Here is an 11,490-nt window from a genome sequence, read left to right on the forward strand (position 1 = left end):
TCCAAAAATGGCCGACTTCGAGCCATCGCTTCGAATTTTTAAAAGCACAAGACTCGGTAGCAGTAAATGCGTCACCTGTGGAAACGCTATTTTATGTTTGCTGCGGTGAAGCAAATATAAAATAGCGTTTTCACAGGGAATGTCATAACTGTTTCCGAGTCTTGTGTTTCTGAAAATTCGAAGCGGTGGCTCGAAGCCGGCCATCTTTGGATTCAACACCGTTTCACCTTAATTGCTTTTTTTATATTTTCAAAAACGGATGTGTAAAACATTCAATAAACCTGTCTAGAATTTCAAACAATCTATTTTAGTGATTCTATTTTCAGAATGTTTTACAAAGCTCCTGTAATCTTTTAATTGATATATGACCATTTTTTGAAAAGAAAATATGTTCAAACATGAATAAATAATTGAAAAAAATTGTTCATGTCATAAACTTCAATAAGCTTCAAACTTTCTCTGACACTCTTCTATTTATTTTATAAATGTTATCCAATCTTTTAGAGGGATTCATTATTCAACATGTTTCTTCTTATATTAGTTCCCAAGAACGCTTTTAGCAGACTTCGGAAAAATTCCTGTGAATAAGCAATGATTTTTGGCGTAGGACGTCGTCTATCTGGGAATTAGGTCTCTGAATCCGAAAATCAAAACCATAGAAAAAGTGGTTCGGGCTTGAACGCTTATATTTCAGTCATTTATTAACAGATTATCGAAATATTGACATCAATCGATCAGAATTTTTTTTATGATTGAGTTGTCGTAACAAAAACAACCAGTTGATTGAGACACTATTGGAAAAAATGGTATATAACATGGATTGTCCAAATCATACCGAGCACACCAACCACTACCTTTATTCCCGAACACAGCCGACACTAAAGTATACAACTCGTATATCTGGCGTCTGATGAGGAGTACTTGATGACTGCTAAAGGGCCAAAAACGGCTCGAAATTCGGCCCGAAATAACCAGAGAACAAGGATCATCGGCAACTCTCATCTTTTGATGCCTTTCAGTTAGGTAATTGAAGTAGATTTAGCTGATAGCGGTAAAAGCGTTGCAAATAAGCTTATAATCGAACTCTCGTTTTCTTTCTTCGTGTTAATTTATCGACCTCAGCCGGTGCAGCTTTTCAGAATGTTTTACTTTCCTTGCTATTCCCTATTCTGCTGCGCTTCGCCCTCTTCCCAAATAAGTGACAAAACCTTGATATAAAAGACACCATTCGAACATGTTACAATCATTTTCATTCCAAGACCGCATAGTGGCAGATCTGTAACAAAAACTAGAAAAACGCTGGAGCTGGAAAGTCTTTTTTAAATGATTAGAAACTACATATTGTTACAAAATTATTAGAAACTACATTTTGGGGTGATGGACTAGTTTCTGATGTCCGAAAATGTTGAAAATAGCAATTTACGCGCCTAAAGTGCCGTTAGGCCTTTTTCATGATCAGATAGTTTTTTGCTCCGATCATACTTAAAACTTGGTGGGGGAACCGCTCTTATATTCATCTTATTACTCTAATTTGTCAAATTTACTGTAAAATTTTACTCTTTTTTAAGTAAAAGTAGTTTCATTTCACCTCTCGATTCAGTAGAGTAGTCGGACGAACACATACGATTCGCATAGATTCTCTAGGATTCCTCACATTGGATTCGTGAGCGTCCTTGAAAAGGTCTCCTGAAAAAAGAATCCTCAGGAATGCCCTGTATGTGGCTCTAGGATTCTTGAATAAGAATCGTGAGTGGGAATCCTGCGGATCGTGTTTGCGATTCCTTTCACGATTCCGTCACCGTGTTAATCGGTATCCTGAGGATTCTTACTCAGGATTCTCTGCGTGTTAGTAAGGGATGAGAGATGAGAAGAGCGAAATAAAAGCGACGAGAAGAATATAGGTGCTAAAATTATTTTATTTTGAAAATTTTTTGCTTTTAAACGTTTGACCAATTCAAGATCTTTCTACGACAAGTTAGAGCTCTTTTAAAGAAAATTATGAGGTCTTACGGTAGTTTATTTTAACGTCATTGGAAATATAGAAGACGATATTTTTTTTTCTCATCAATTCAATTTATCCTATCTTTGTACATCTTGTAGTACTGAAAGCAGTTTCCAAGTTTATATAAAAATGCTTAAGACTACTGGAAAAAACTTCATGTATACTTCCCAGTCAATCATTTTGCTTAAATATACGAAACTGAATATTTTACAACTGACCAAGTCTCCATAGTTTTATTTTCATAACATCACTCTATGAGCAACGATGTGCAAAACGGGACCCAAAAATCTGAATAGTACAGTTAATTTCCCATTGATTGTTGGCTATCCGATTGTTTCGAATTGTTTCACAAGATTGTACGGTAGAAATGAAATTAGAAATGAGCAAGATCATTTCAAATCGCCTGGAAATACGCGAAATTTGACTTAGCAAACTGAGCATTTTTCACAGGTGGAGAGATTTTTTACACCCATGAGTTACAATCTAAAAGGGCGTATGCCTTTTGGCATAGGTTTCATTCGAAGCATTGTAGCCCAGAAACCGTTGGTTGTATAGAAAAACTTTCAGAGAATGAGTTGTAGGGAATCAAAAATGCAAAATAAAAAATATACACTGCACAAAAAAAAATTTTTTGACAAAAAAAATTAAAAATAAACATTAAATTCCAATTTAAGATAAAAATGAGTTGATTTTTTTTTTCTTTTTAAAAACTTGACGTTAACACGCAACTTTAAAAAAAAGTCCAGGATGGAGAAATAAAAAATAATTTTTGTATGGTAGAATAATTTTTTTAGGAAAATTCTAATTCAAACATTTTTCAAAATATTTGTATTCTGATGATTTTAAAAGATGCAGAGAGTCATTTTGAATCAAAAAGCTCTTGGTAGTAAACATTCTAAAGGCATTGGCTTTAGAGTTATTTCTAATTTAAGCTCGAAAAATTAAAATTATTTAGGAAAATACACGTTTTTCATAATTTGTCCATGGTTCTACAGCAAAAACCACACGTTCATTGGAATGCTTGATCAAAAATATACAATTCATTCTTTGACAACAAAACGATTGGGCGAACGGTTCTCAAAAAAAGAGATCAAACGATCAAATATTTATTTTCGAGTTTTATTATTTTAGGAACATATTTTTTTATGACATAGATACTTTACAGAACTAGTTTCACCTCACATATAATATATACATCAAAAGTAAATGATTGGTCATCTTTTGGAAACATCTTCGTTTGTATCTTATTTTCTGAAATCGGAACAAAAGAGTAATACTTTTGTGTGGCAGCTATTATTATAGATTTTTTTTTCAAAATATTGATACCCAACTAAATGACATTTTTGATGAATTTTTATTACTTTTCTGATTAGACCAATCATACAATTCTTTTGCGCTTGTAATGGGATGTTCATGTTCTTTAGCTAAACTTGCATTTCCTGCCATTCGTTTTAATATGCCACCAATTGCATCGCATGGGCCTTTACCATGAGAAGTCGCAAAAGAATGCCACTCTGCATCGACGATATATTTTGTTTTGAACTTGCAAAGACTTGCAAAGTTTTTTCTATTTTTATATTGTGAGGCAGCTCCATCAGACATTAATATCGCTTTTTTCATCTCTATTGTTGTTTTCAAAAAACTCATTAATTTGGTAATGAACACCTGAACCGCAACAGTATCATGATGGAGTACTTCCGATATTATGATGAAGCTGAAATTCTTAAGTATTCCAGATTCTGAATAGTAAAAAACGAAGGGATGAATGGTGGCTTGACTATCATTCCAATAACTACACGAATCACAAATTGATAAAGACGTATTAAAATGAGCTTGACTGTTCAATATTTTTAATTTTGCAATAACGTTTTCGCTTAATTTGCGTAAGCTTGATGAGCACCCATGATCAGGAAAGGGTTTACAGCATTTGGGCTTGGTGTATTCCATTTTCACTTTATTCATCTTCACAAAATGCAAACTGTTACTAACACATCTGAAGTAGTGCAATCGTATTTATATACGAAAACAGATATTATAGGTAACCCAGTAGTTATTGATTGCGTACTTTACAAACAGTTATTATTAGTTAACAAGTAGGTAATGTTGCACGACAAACATATTTTGTTATAAAACATTCGGCAAAGGGGAACGTGTAGGTAGGCTAAGGTTTAGCGCTTGAGTTATTTATCCAATCGTTTTGTTGTCAAAGAATGAATTGTATATTTTTGATCAAGCATTCCAATGAACGTATGGTTTTTGCTGGAGAACCATGGACAAATTAAGAAAAACGTGTATTTTCCGAAACGTTAATAATTTTTCGAGCTTAAATTAAAAATAACTCGAAAACCGATGCCTTTAGAATGTTTACTACCAAGGGCTTTTTGATTTAAAATGACTCTCTGCATCTTTTAAAATCATCTTAATGCAAATATTTTGAAAAATGTTTAAATTAGAATTTTTATAAAAAAATTTATCTACCATAATAAAAAATATTTTTCATATCTCTATCCTGGACTTTTTTTAAAAAGTTGTGTATTAACGTCAAGCTTCTTTAAAAATAAATAAAAAAAAAATTCAACTCTTTTTTTTTAAATTGAAATTTATTGTTTATTTTTAATAATTTTTGGTCAAAAAAATTTTTTTTTGTACAGTGTATATTTTTTTAGGGTGCATTTTTAATTCCCTACAACTCATTCTCAGACAGTTTTTCTATACAACCAACGGTTTCTGGGCTACAATGCTTCGAAAAAAACCTGTGCCAAAAGGCATACGCCCTTTTAGAATGTAACTCATGGGTGTAAAAAATCTCTCCATCTGTGAAAAATGCTCAGTTTGCTAAGCCAAATACGTGAGCAAAGTTTCATTCGAATCAAAAATGGTCGATATTCGACCATAGGTCATTTGGCGCGATCTTCCTTAAATTTTTTTTGGCTTCCCTGCAATATATTTTACCCGTTTTACCTCGGTTGAGAAATTGACCGTATTTTTGGCAAGTCAATCAAAAAGTACAAAGTTCCAGGTGTTCGAAGTTGAGCTAAAAATTATGATTTCCAATTAAAATTCATCGAAATTGCCTGATATAGCAACATTCAAAGTCCGAATTAAAAACGATATCTCAACCGATTGTCATAAAACTTTGGGAAAAGGTCATTTACAGTTTGAAGAATATCCGGAGAATACAGAACATCAAAAATATTGACATAACAAATTGAGGTTTCTTCCAGCCTCCGTACACTGTGGACCGTACCGGTGACATACATAGTTTCTTAGAGTAACTAATATAATTTGTTCTAATAAATATGAAGGTTATTCCAGTGCTCCTGCTCTTCTAGACACAGAAAAGGCATTCGACAGTGTTTGGCATAAAGGTTTGATAGCTAAAATGTCCAATTTCCGTTTTCCTCTTTACACCACAAAAATGATTGAAAGTTATTTGACTGACCGCACCCTTCAGGTTAACTACTTAAATGGTAAATCTGATAGATTGCCTGTAAGAGCTGGTGTGCCTCAAGGAAGTATCTGGGGCCCAGTCTAATATAATATTTTTACTTCTGTTCTTCCTGATTTACCATCAGGATGTGAGAAATCTCTGTTTTGTGACGATACAAGCATTGAGAATGTCCAAACAAAGTGCAAAAAACTGTTAACCCTTTCCCGCTCATGGTGGTCTAGAGCACCAAGAATTATAATCATCATATCTTGATATAAAATAGTTTGTTGTGCTTGCGATTGTTCCATAAACTTTTATATGCAGCCTCAGAGCATCATTGGGCATTTTCTTCAAATGACTACAGTTGACAGTAATTTTAGTTAGTGTACAAAGTGTTCAGCTTGAATTTTCTCGAGAAGCTACAAATTTTAATGATAAATCTTGTGAGCGGGAGAGGGTTAATTTACAAACAAATATTCAGACCAGCAATGTTATGTGCAGTCCCCATCTGGACGAGTTGTTGTACAACCAGAAAGAAGATGCTTCAAAGGATTCAGAATAAATTTCTGCAAATGATATTGAAATTTCTGCAAATGATATTGAAGCGGTTTACTAATATGGAAACATTAGAAATCACGTCAAACATAATTATCAATAAGTTCCGAAAAAAATCGTTGCAATCCTCAATTGCAACGATTAACTCACTTTATAGTCGATAAGATAGAAGTGAGATTAGGTTAAGGTTCAATTTTATATTCTTTTTTTTTCTTGACAAATAGGTTTACAATTTTCCTAAAATTATATCCACTTAATTGCGGAAGCAGTTTCAATGTTTTAATAAAATAAAATTTCAAAAAGTATATGCAATATTGTTGGTATGTCACCATTTGTGGCAGAACACACAATATGAATTCTAAATAAATGTTAGGAAATAATTAATTCATCACAAAACATCCTATTAGAAAAAAGTGCCATTACCAGAAGCATGCGAAAGATCGGCAAAGGACGATTTTCCCGAAGCATCGAAATATGAAAAAATACCGTAGTCCTACGTCATGTGGTCGTGCCTTGGATACCACCCTCCTACTATTTTCTTTTCTTAGTAAACACCAATATCTTCTCGTTAAAGGTTGAAAAATCTCTGCAACTAGGAAAAGAATGTTTTCGGACAAACATAGCGAAATCTCTGTATGTTTTACTTCCAAGAGTAAATCGACACAGAAAAATACTGATAAATGGCCGACGATTGGTGTTTTCCTTTTGAGAGAATATTTACTGTATCAGAAAACGGAGTTTATCATAATTGTTTCACCTTTTTTGGTTTAAAAATAGTTTTTCTACAATAACGATATTTAAGTTTCACAAAAACATTGTAATGACTTCTGGTAGCAAAGAAAATAAGGAGGTTGTCATATATTGATTCCTATGTAACGGCCCCACGCGTCCTGTAAAAGCCTACAGGGTTCCGTCACATTAGGTGACATACTTAAAACCCGGAAAGAAGCCGGTCTCCTACCACATTCTTTCGACGTTGGCACAGCCTTCAGCTGTGCATGAAAGTAGGTCAGAGCTTGCTTACTGTTGAAGCCAAGTCTTCCGATTGGCTTGGGTGACGAAAACCGCCACCCGTAAGCATTTTTACAATTAATTAAAACAAAAGCCCGCGGTTAGACACTTGATCGACCGGTAACTCGTCGCCGCACCGCGAGGGTTATATACCGGAAAAATGTTTGTACACAAGATAGAGTGGGGAGCGCACGGCTCACCGCTCTCGGTAGATTTAGATTAATTGGGATTAAGCCCACGAAGTAATGTTCTAAAGTAGATACAGGCCAAGAAAAGGCCATTAGAGAAATAAGGATAGGCAGTGTTTTCGTGAAGTAACAGAGATTTCGCGCGGTAATTCCTACCGCGTGTACAGGAATTCCGGTGACCTATTATCTTAAATTTTTTTTTTTATTCTCGCTTATTTTCCGTCGGTCTAGTTCCGCCACTGTTGTGGCCAATCACCGACGCCCAGGGAGGCGACTCCACACCCAGGACCCTAACTCACGACCCGTTTATTAACGGACCGGCGCCAACGGCTTTACTTCCTCATGCGATGGAAGGCGTGATCCCAGAGATTTTTTCGCCTCAGAAAATCTCCCGGTGTCGGCTAGGATTGAATCTAGACCAGTTGGGTTGGTTGTGAGTGGATCACGCCACCTCACAACCATCGACACCTATGTCGGCGGTGGGATTCGAACCCAGGCGTCGAGCGTGGTTGGCGGAGACGTTACCAACCACACTAGGCCCCCGCTCAATTTTATCTTGAATTATCACAAGTTCCTGGTGGGGCAGCAGAAGTTGCCCCACACCTATTTTGTATTATTCGTCAGTAGTTGTGGTTCTTTCAAGCTACAACAAAAATAACTGAAGACTGAAAATATCATTAAAAGCGGTCAAGCTTGAAAATCTCATTTCGAAAAATTATAGAAATTAGGAGTATTATATTTTTTCAGGATAGACGTCATTTTAACGAGTCAAAAGTGTTCGATTTCAGGCCGGGAAAATACTAACTGTCTAGTAAAGGCCATGGGTATAGAAAAAACAGCAAAATATGGTATATTGTATTGATTTTTTAAATTATTTCATATTTGACAGAATAACCTCCAGTTAATGGATTTGAATCTCTCGAAGAGAAACTTATCTATTATCATTATTACAACTTATTAAATTATAGAGATTTAAAAAATAGATATTTCATTCGTCACTCGGAGAGGAGATTGAATACTGTATCAAATCAGTACTGATTAAGTAGAAGATTTCAGTTTTTATTTATTACAATTAACATCACATGCCTAAAAAAGGCAACTGACATTGAGGCCAATTACCATGTACATGTTTAGTTTTAGGTGATGTTTTAGTAAAAAACTGTTGTTTCCCTGTTTATATAAATGATTAAATAAAAATACGAATATTGCCACCACAGATGGCCTGGAAAAGCTTAACAGAGTGGACACTAAACGTGAGTTTTTATATCTTGTTTTTTTATGTACACTTATGTTACTATTCATGTAACAAAATTTTTATTAAATGTGAACTAAATACTGATTTACTACCGCGCAATTGCGCTTTTCTTCGATACGACTTTTTTACCGCCGCCTACAAATGTACGTTATCAAATCAATTTTCATTATATTCAGCAGTGTGATTGGTGGAATTTCTAAGTTTAGAATTTTCTGTTAACTGAAAAAAAAAACAGTAAAAGGAGTCGTAGAGCACGTAGATTACGTGGAAGAGCGGTAGCTGCGGATAGACAAGCAAAGTAGTCGAGCTGCTCATCGAAAGGTTGCGACCGGCATATTTTCCAAGTTAAATATTTCGCATATTCAAATTTGTGTGACTATGTTTTGCTTCGTTTGCTTAAATATTAATTACCTACCTATGCAAATATATTAACAAATGTGCATTTTATCACCCAAACCACGTACACATGTGCCTGGCCTCAAAAGCAATTCAATATGCTTTTGATATTTACTAGACAAGCCACTCATGTACGTAGGTGTGTGCGTTTTCATTGTTTGCTGGTTAAAATCGGATCCAAAAATTAAAATACAATAAATCTGTTTTTTTGAAGTAGAATACTTCTCTCAGGAAGTTCGGCTACATAGGGATGTGAAATGAAAATCTAAAACCGAAAAAAGTGAAAAATATGTCCAATTCAAATGCTAATAAATCGGTTAGTATTCGATGGATTTCCTTCGTTCTTGCAGCAATAGATCGGAAAATCTTCTAAGATTCTTCCCAAAATAGGATAATTGTAATTTTCTTATTCACACTATTGTACTATTGAAAATAGTCAAGCCTTGTCAAAACGAAAAATTCGACCTCTGATTGGTCGTTATATGCTTGCTTCCCAAGCACGGTCGACAGGATCATATACCTAGCAATTGAAAACATGCTATTTGGCCTATATAAGAGCCTGTTTCAGCCGGAGCCGCTCATAATAGTTCTAGACAGCGATAACAGCAGTCGTCCTTCTCAGCAGCAGCACTAGCTCTGTGGTTGGTCACCACGTCTCAGGAGCAGCGCGGTTTTTCTCAGCGTGTGTCGCCAGACAGCCATTATTCCCCCCGTGTTGGGGCAGCATGAAGATTGCCATCAGGAAATCCAATTTTTCGAAATCAAAATGCCTTTTTGAAGGCAAATAAACAAGTCATTGAAAGTTAATAATTTTTGTCAACGCAAGCAAATATTCTGTGTTGCATCCTAGCAATTTAAATTTGTCGCACCCGTCTAATTTACTGAATGTGAAATAGCTTCCACAGTGCGAGTTGTCCGTGTATCTTAATTCCCCCAATGTTAGGGCAGCTCAAAGGTTGTAATTAGCAACCGATTTTGAACCGCAACATGCTTTTTTCAAGGCAAATAAAAAATAATTGAAGGTTAATAATTTTCTGGTATCAACACAAGCAGACATTTTGTGCGGGATGCAATCAAATTCTGTTGTAGTTGTCTAATTTTCACTTTATTTAGTAAACCCCCCCCACTGTAGGGGCAGCGCAAACGCTGCGATCAGCATAACCGACATTGAATAATAAACTGCCCTGTTAGTACGCATTCACAAAAGCAGTCAGTTCGACTATGCAGAGCTAATATGAAGTCGATTCAATCAATCAGCATAAACAGAATTTCATCGTCTCCCAGCTGCCAAGTTGCAACATGATGCAACACGCAACAGCGAGCAAACGAAATCGCTTGATGTTACAAACCGCAATAAGATACGGGTTAAAACCGTTGCGTGTGTGAGAGCACCATCGGTGTTTATTCGCTGGATACACTATCTACTGTCTACTGAACGCAATAATCTGCTTACATGCGACATGGGGACGGGAACATTTTCTTCAACCAAGCTACACAACACGACACAAAACATGTTATCTTGTTGCTTCAATGAGAGTGCTATCGGTCCGGCTCGACAAGAAATCATTTTTGTGCATCCGTGCTACGAAACTGAGGAAAAACTTTAGAAACTGAAAAAAGAGGTGGAGCTTATCAAATGATCGCTCTGAACCAGAATGAAGTCACACATATTTTTCAAGTTATGTCATTCCACCACGTACTTGAAATAATTCATTCCTATTTTCATCCCTATATAAGAGCCTGTTTTAGTCGAAGCCGCTCATAGTAGTTCTGAACAGCGACGACAGCAGTCCTCCCTTAGCAGCAGCGGGAGCGAGCAGTGGGTACCATCGATAGCGGATAGCGGCCACAACTGTGGCATGGCTGTGAATAAGCGTAGCAGTTTCAGCGGATCTCACCATCGATAGCAGCAGGGCCAGCAGATGCAGGTACAGCGGATACCAATGGCGGCCACAACTGTGGCATGGCTACGGATAGCGTTGCAGGTGCTCAGCAGTTGGGCCAGCGTATAGCGGCCACAACTGTGGCATGGCTATGCATAGCGTAGCTGTTGCAGCGGGTATATCAGCATCGATAGTAGCAGGTTCAGCTGATGCAACGACACTCCCTTCACTAAAATGCTGTTTCAGTGTGGTAGCGGGAAGCATCAGCAGCAGGCTTGCATGAAGTGAATACATCAGCCAGCAACTTTCTCTAAGGCCTCTGCCATAGTAGACGCGAAAAGCGGCGCGAACCGATTCGCTCGGCCGTAGGTTAATGTACAGCTCTACTGATGGCTGTACATTAACCTACAGCTGAGCGAATCGGTTCGCGTCTATTATGGCAGAGGCCTAATGGGACAGTTGTATCAGTTTGTTCAGAAGAATATTATTGTCGGTAATATTACAGAGATGCGATTGCGTAAATCCGATTTTGAATTGGACAATTGTTCTTAAACACTTATTTGAAGAGTTAATAGCTTTTGGTACCAATAGCAGTATAGTGACAGCCTCAGCGGTAGATGCAGATGCAGCCGGTACTTCCCTGAGGCCGATGTAAAGGTAAATGGGAGCAGCACGGCGAAACAGTTCGGGTTATGCTGAGACGCGCGTCATTTTTCGTTGTTGATATTCCCCACATGAAACGACGCGCTATCGTATGATAGCGGTGGTAT

Source organism: Wyeomyia smithii, chromosome 1 (genome assembly GCF_029784165.1).
Source record: "Wyeomyia smithii strain HCP4-BCI-WySm-NY-G18 chromosome 1, ASM2978416v1, whole genome shotgun sequence".
NCBI lineage: Eukaryota > Metazoa > Arthropoda > Insecta > Diptera > Culicidae > Wyeomyia > Wyeomyia smithii.